Here is an 8,214-nt window from a genome sequence, read left to right as displayed (position 1 = left end):
AAAACTTATATAATTACAAATTGTACCTCGATTTTTATATACAAATACAATGTTACCCTTCGAAAACAAAGTTTAAATACTAAACTTACTCTTGTACCAAAACCGAAACCCTTAGTCCTTTCCTTTCAAAATATTACTTGTGCTTTAATCCTTTTTTGAGTTTTTCGTTTACCGATTCTTCTTAACTTTTAATTTAATCTCTTGGCCATCACACCCACCACTTTATAATTTATTCTCAACGATATTCCAACCCCAAAAATTACCAAAACAATTCAATCCCTACGGGTTTTATCACAGTCAAGCCATGAACTTCATAAATACATCAATATATCACATAAATTCATCATAAACTCAACCAAAATCAAACAATAATCAACCCAATCAATATTCACTTATCAAATTTATATTTAATTATTATAAAGTTACCAAATCCTACCTCCGTACGAAATCAAACTAACGAGATCTCCAGAAAAGTTTTTTGATTGATCTACTGAAGAAGAAAACGTCATGAATTGTCTATGTTTTCTAGAACTTCAATTAGCCGAATTTAAAGAGAAGAAGAACTACATCACTGTCAATTTTTATCGGATAAAAATAACATCAATATATAGAAGAACAGAATACAAACACTTTTATCAGATTAGATTTTTTATTGGAGATACGGATAGCAAGAATCGAAGCCGGAACTTCAACGGTGCCATGAAAACCTCTCTCCCATCCACGGTCCTTTTCCCTCTTTTTTCCCGTAAGTGAGAAATGAACCCAATTGCAAATGTATTGATGATGATGATTAGAGAAGATATTTGTTTAGTGGAAGGGTGATTTATCAGAGAAAAGATTAAGTGTCATTGTTATCTTAATCACAAATCTTTATTTTCTTTGCTTCGGCTCCTTCTTTCCTTTTTTTTTTTTTCCAAATTCCATTCGGTGAAAATAAATGCATGAAATATATATATATACAAAACCCACGTTGTTTCATTTCTTTCCTTTTGTTCTTTATGGCTTCGGCCAAAGAAGGAAATAATAATAATAATAATAAGAGTAAAGTATTATTTTTGTCTCTAATATTTGAGATAAGTCCTAAAGTTGTCCCTAACGTTTCAATCATCCTATTTAAGTCCCTAACGTTTCAAAATTGACTCAATGTTGTCCTGCCATTAGGAATCCATTAACAGAATTGATGGCGGGACAAAATTGAGACGATTTTGAAATGTTAGGGACTTAAATAAGACGAAAATGTTAGGGACAAAAACGATACATAAAAATAAATTTTAGTTTTATCCTTTAATAATATCAATTTTTTACTGTACATAGTATTCAATTATGTTTTAATCACATCTAAGTAAATTATACTTAATCACATTACTTTCATTCTAAATAAATTTATTTTTTTATAATTTTACACTTAAAGTTATAAGTTAATATAAAAATATAAAAAAATTATTTAGAATGAAAATAGTGTGATTAAGTGTAATTTATTTAGATGTGATTAAAAAATAATTGAATATTATATACAGTAAAAAATTGATATTATTGAAGGATAAAACTAAAATTTATTTCTACGTATCATTTTTGTCCCCAACGTTTTCGTCCTATTTAAGTCCCTAACGTTTTAAAATCGTCTCAATTTTATCCCGCCGTCAATTCTATTAACGGATCCCTAACGGTAGGACAACATTAAGTCAATTTTATAACGTTAGGGACTTAAATAGGACAATTGAAATGTTAGGGACAACTTTGGGACTTATCCCAAACGTTGGGGACAAAAACGATACTTTACTCTAATAATAATAATAATAATAATAATAATACAAGAAAAAAGGCCTATGGCCATGCTTTTTTCTTGCCATGCTTTAAAAGCGTGGCCAAAAGTGGTCAATGGCCACACTTTTATGGGGGTGGCGATTGATTAGAGATTTGCTCACATTTTTTCTTGTTACACTTAAAAAGCGTGGTGAAAGGGATCTATGGCCACCCTTTTATGAGGGTGGCAATTGATTTGATATTTGGCTACACTATTTTTTGCCACGCTTCAAAAGGGTGGCCATAGAGAGAAACGGAGACACTTTTAAAAGCGTGGCGAAAAGTTCTTGATCTTGGCACGTTTTTAAAGCATCCCCATTTCCAATAACTCTATTGGCACCCCTAGAAAAGCGTGGTGAAAAAGTTTCCACTGAAAAACAGAAACTCCAAATCCCAAATGCGCTACACTAACTCATCAGACTTCTACTCTTCTCCTCTATAACACTATTACACTAACACTCTGAAAACCCTAACACTCAGCAAATCATGGAGCTCTGTCTGCAATCGAATCCTCGTCCAAAGCTCTCTTCTTACTAACACTCGCATTCAACTTCACCTATTTCTATGCAACTTCAATAATGGCCACCGCACATTCACAAACCCTTCGAATCTCTTCACTTTCATCTTCCAGCTCTCTTTCTCTCTCCTCTGCCTTTTCCATCTCCTTCCGCTCCAGCCGCCGTGCCGCCCGCCCCCTCGTCGTCTTCGTCTTTGCTAGCCTCGACGCAAAACCCACTATTCTCATCGCCGAGAAGCTCGGCGAGGCGGGCCTCAAGCTGCTCAAGGAGTTTGCTAACGTGGACTGCAGCTACAACCTCAGCCCTGAGGAGCTCTGCACTAAGATCTCGCTTTGCGACGCGCTAATCATTAGGAGTGGAACCAAGGTCACGCGCGAGGTGTTTCAGTCCTCCGCCAGCAGGCTCAAGGTCGTCGAAAGGGCCGGCATCGGGATCGACAATGTGGATCTGGATGCTGTCACCGAGCATGGCTGCTTGGTGGTTAATGCCCCACCACCAACACTGTCGCCACCGCTGAGCACGGGATCACGCTTCTCACAGCCATGGCTAGGAACGTTGCTCAGGCTGACGCGTCTGCCAAAGCTGGTTAGTTTCGAATCTCTTCAAGCATTTCGTCGAGAACCTTGTTTCTTTAGCTTTGTTTTAGATCTCTGTTATTGACGTACGCCAGTTGATTTGTTCGTTAAGAATATTGAACTCTCAATTGTTGTATCGTCGTGTGTGCTGAAGTGAAGTAACTTGAAGTCTTGAACAGGGGAAAAAGCTTTTCGAAGATTCACCGTCTCTTTTCAAAGATCCAAAACCATCGCAGCACTTTTCGGAGATTCCATTGACTGCTTCGATAGTAGCAGCAAATCCAAACCACAGCCCACTCTCTGCGACGAGCTCATTCTCCCCGCTGGTTACCCCTGCTCTGAATACATGGTAACCCCTCACTCTCTATACTGTCTTCCGTAGTGATTAATATAGTGAAAGTTTTCTTCAATTAAGACTGTTGTGTGCATATGGTTACCATGTCTTGTGTTTTATATGATTACCATTTAACTCATGGACGCATAAAACGTTAGTATTTAGTTATTTACTGGCTCAATCTGTTATTGTAAACCGGTTCTTAGTCTCTTGGGATCCAGCTTTTATAAGCATAAATCTTTGATTTGTATGTATAATAAATTGTGATGAATGATCCTATTTTAAACTTTGAAGGCATCAAAGATGTAATTTAATTGAGATGATTGGACAAAATATGTTCTGTTTGCCGGTTTTAAGTATTTGTACTGGACTTTCCCAATCACTTTCTCTGCTTAGTTTATGTGGACTTTCTTTATTGTCTTCCATATTACTTGTTTATTTAGCTTAGTTATTTAAGTTAATTCTTTCTTCTAGTTATTTCACCTTATTTGAGTATTTGTACTGGACTCACATGTTTAATTTCCTTAACGAAAATAGATGAGGAAATACATCTCAGTCCTCTACTACTCTAAATCTCGAGATCCTTCAGCGCAGTGGTTCTCCTTCCGAGAAGAAGCAAGCCGGTACTCTACTACTTCTCTTCTTCCTCTTCTCTCTCTCTTTCTCTTTTTTCTCTTTCTTTTTCTTTTAACTATAATTATTACTACTGTGTAGCAGCTATACTTTCCGTGGTTCAGAAACAGCACCAGCTGTTAGAATTTTTATTCTAATTGTGGTCCAATTTGTTAATATAGAAATTAGTTTGGGTGGTATTGTAATTATTAATTATTATATTGATAGTTGGTCTGTTCTTTGATGGAAAGAACACGACTGTTCATCATAAACTTTATAAAATTTGGGTCCCCAATTCTGATCATAACAACAAAAAATACACCTTGATTCTATCTGGCTCTCTGTGATTCAAGAATTGAAAGTTCCAAATTAAATCAAAGAATTTATTGGCAATGGCTGGAGGTACGTAAATTACTGGTTTTATAAAGAAATTCTAACATGTGGTATCAGAGCAAAATTGTCTCTGCCTTGCCATTTAAAAAATTTGATTACTGTGCATCATTTTGATAAATTATTTTCAAAAGAAGAATGTGTAGTATGAATTTTGAAATAAGTAAGAAAAATCATTGAAAGTTAAAGTTGACGTACCATAAGAAGAGAGAATAATAAATAATATTCTCAGAAAGAATCTTCTAAATTTGTGTTGTAGTTGTTCTTCATAATAGTATAATTTTCCATGATTCCCATAAGTTTTTTTTATTCTTGAATTAAAAAAAAAAAGAGAGAAGAAAGGGAAGACGGTGGAAGAAAGAAGACAAAATAAACTTGTTTCAATGGATGAATGTTGTTTGTTATATAATATTAAATACTTTCTACTTTTACGTTGAAGTTGTTGTGTTTCAAAATTTAAATTTTATTATAAAATTCAAATTTTGGTTGGAGTGAGGTTTGAACTTGGATCTTCTAAATATTGGCAAAATAGTTATCCACTAGATCATCTTCACTTTTGATATTAATCATGTTATTGAATTTATTTATTTAATGATTATATTTGCATGCAATATAAATTCTTCCGCTGCATATCATATTGTGATTAATATATGATTTATTGAGGATTAGCCACAGCATCCTTAATAATAATTATATTTAAAGAAATCACATAAATATTAATATAATATATTTGTAATTATTGTGAACTATATAATAAACTTACCCACAGGAATTTATTATGTTATTCACATATAATTAGATTGAAATAGAAAATATTTTTTACTTCTTAATTAGCTTACAGGTATTAAGAAGTAGTATTTTATTTTCTAGTTTCAATACTTTAGTTCATATAGTAAATATTATGTGTGTTAAAATCTTTGCCCACAGGTAGATTTTAATGACACTATGATTCATATTTATTTTGATATGACTTGCATTGGCATGTATTATCATATATTATGGATTTTGATGTGCCTATTTAAAGTTGAGTAATGTTAGCATGATTTATTATTTGCAGCAGTAATGATATCTGAAACTGTATCTGAAGTTCATTTGTTAAGTGGTGACAACTATAAAGAATGGAAAGATAAGATTCTCTTTCACTTGGGGTGTGCAGACCTTGACTATGCTCTTCGTAGGGAAGAGCCTCCGACACCTACTGATGCTAGTTCTCAAGCTGAGGTAGCATTATACGAACGGTGGGAGAAATCCAACCGTTTAAGTATGATGTTCATTAAGTCTCATATTTCAGCTAGTATCCGAGGTTCAATTCCTGATTGTAGAAATGTCAAGGATTATATGAAGGCTATTGATGAACAGTTTGAGTCTTCTAGTAAGGCACTTGCAAGCACCCTAATGGCACAATTGTCATCTATGAGGCTTACCGGCGTAAGAGGTGTGCGTGAACACATCATGAGGTTGAGAGACATTGCAGCACAACTGAAAGCTTTAGAGGTTGAGATCTCTGACTCATTTCTGGTGCATTTTATTCTGAATTCTCTTCCTGTCCAGTACGGACCATTTAAGATTTCTTATAACACACATAAGGAAAAATGGTCCATTAATGAATTACTGGTGATGTGTGTGCAAGAGGAAGGAAGGCTAATTCAGGAACTTGGTGAAAGTGCACTATTAGTGACAAATAAGGGTAGTAAAAGGCAAGCTCATAAGAAGAAAGGAAAGGGTATTGTATCCCATCCTATGAAGAAAGAAGGTGCACGGTGTTTCTTTTGTAAAAAGAAAGGACACATGAAGAAGGAGTGCCCAAAATTTAAAGTTTGGCTTGAAAAGAAAGGTACTAACCTTTGTGATCTTATTCCTTCAGTGTGTTTTGAATCTAATTTTGTTGAAATATGTCATGACACTTGGTGGATTGATTCTGGTGCTGAAATTTAAATTTCAAATACCATGGAAGTTTCATAAGGAAAAGAAAACTGATAGAAAGTGAATTGAGCATCTATATGAACAATCGAATGCATTCACATGTGGAAGCTGTTGGAATATTTCGGCTTATAGTAAGTAATGGTTGTATTTTAGATTTAGAAAGAACTTTTTATATTTCAGATATCTCTAAGAATTTGATTTCTTTATCTAAACTTGTAAAACAAAAATTCTGTATAATTTTTATTGATGATACTGATGATATTATTAAAAATTCTAATATTATTGAATGTGGTACTTTAATTGGTGATTTATTTAAAGTCCATTTAGCTAATAATGTTCCATCTAATCTTATGGTTATGCATGGTAATGGTATGAATGAAAAATCCTCCATGTTATGGCACCGAAGGTTGGGACACATCTCCATTGAGAGAATAAAGAAATTAGTAAGTGATGGAGTTCTTGAAACTCTAGACTTTACTAATTTTGATACTTGTGTGGATTGCATTAAGGAAAAGCAAACCAAAAGGTCTCAAAAAGGTGCTAAAAGGAGTTCTGACATATTAGAAATAATTCACACTGACATATGTTGTCCTGATATGTCCTTAAGTGGTCAGAAATACTTCATCTCCTTTATTGATGATTATTCACGATATATGTATCTCTATATGCTTCATAATAAATATGAGGCATTGGACGCTTTTAAAGTTTATAAAGCTGAAGTAGAGAAACAATGTGGAAAGAAAATTAAGATCGTAAGATCAGATAGAGGTGGAGAATTCTATGGGAGATATACTGAAAGTGGACAAGCACCTGGTCCATTTGCAAAGTATCTTCAAGAGCATGGTATTGTGGCACAATACACCATGCCTGGCACACCAGATCAAAATGGTGTAGCTGAAAGAAGAAATAGGACTTTGCTGGATATGGTGAGGAGTATGCTTAGCAACTCCAACCTTCCTTTATCCTTGTGGAGTGAAGCCCTTAAGACAGCTGCGTATATATTAAATAGAGTTCCAACAAAGTCACAAGCAATGGAAAGTCGTAATTCCAATTTCTGGCTAGATGCTATGAAGGATGAAATGAATTCTATGGCAGATAACCAAGTTTGGGATCTTGTAGAATTGTCTGATGGGGAAAAGGCCATTGGCTGTAAATGGGTATTTAAAACCAAGAAGGATTCATCAGGAAATATTGAGCGCTACAAGGCTCGACTTGTTGCCAAAGGATTTACTCAAAGGGAAGGAGTTGACTACAGGGAAACCATTTCTCCTGTTTCAAAGAAAGACTCTTTCCGCATCATTATGGCATTGGTAGCACACTTTTGAAAGGTGACAAATTCTGCTTAGATCAATGTCCCAAAAATGAACTTGAAAAGAAATAGATGGAAAATATTCCTTATGCTTCAGCCGTTGGAAGCCTAATGTATGCTCAGGTCTGTACAAGACCTGACATTGCTTTTGCTGTTAGCATGTTAGGAAGATATCAAAGCAATCCAGGAATTATCCATTGGAGAGCTACAAAGAAGGTCTTAAGGTACCTTCAAGGGACCAAGGGCTTCATGCTTACATATAGACAAACCGACAATTTGGAAATTATTGGATACTCAGATTCAGACTTGGCGGGATGTGTTGATTCTAGAAAGTCAACGTCAGGATACATCTTTATGCTTGCTGATGGAGCAGTATCTTGGAAGAGTGCAAAACAATCACTTGTAGCCACTTCTACCATGGAAGCCGAGTTTATTGCTTGTTTTGAGGCTACATCACAAGGTGTTTGGTTAAAGAATTTCATCTCTGGGCTTAAGATTATGGATTGTATCTCTAGGCCATTAAGAATATATTGTGACAATTCAGCTGCTGTGTTTATGGCTAAGAATAATAGAAGTAGTAGTCGAAGTAAGCACATCGATATTAAGTACTTAGCCATTAAAGACCGAGTTAGGTCTAATGAGGTACAGATAGAGCATATTAGTACTAAACAGATGATAGCTGATCCTTTGACAAAAGGCATGCCACCAGGATTGTTTAAGGATCATGTTACTAGTATGGGTTTATGTTCT

This window comes from Arachis ipaensis, chromosome B07 (genome assembly GCF_000816755.2).
Source record: "Arachis ipaensis cultivar K30076 chromosome B07, Araip1.1, whole genome shotgun sequence".
In the NCBI taxonomy this organism is placed as follows: domain Eukaryota; kingdom Viridiplantae; phylum Streptophyta; class Magnoliopsida; order Fabales; family Fabaceae; genus Arachis; species Arachis ipaensis.
Note: the sequence above shows the minus strand (reverse complement) of the source record.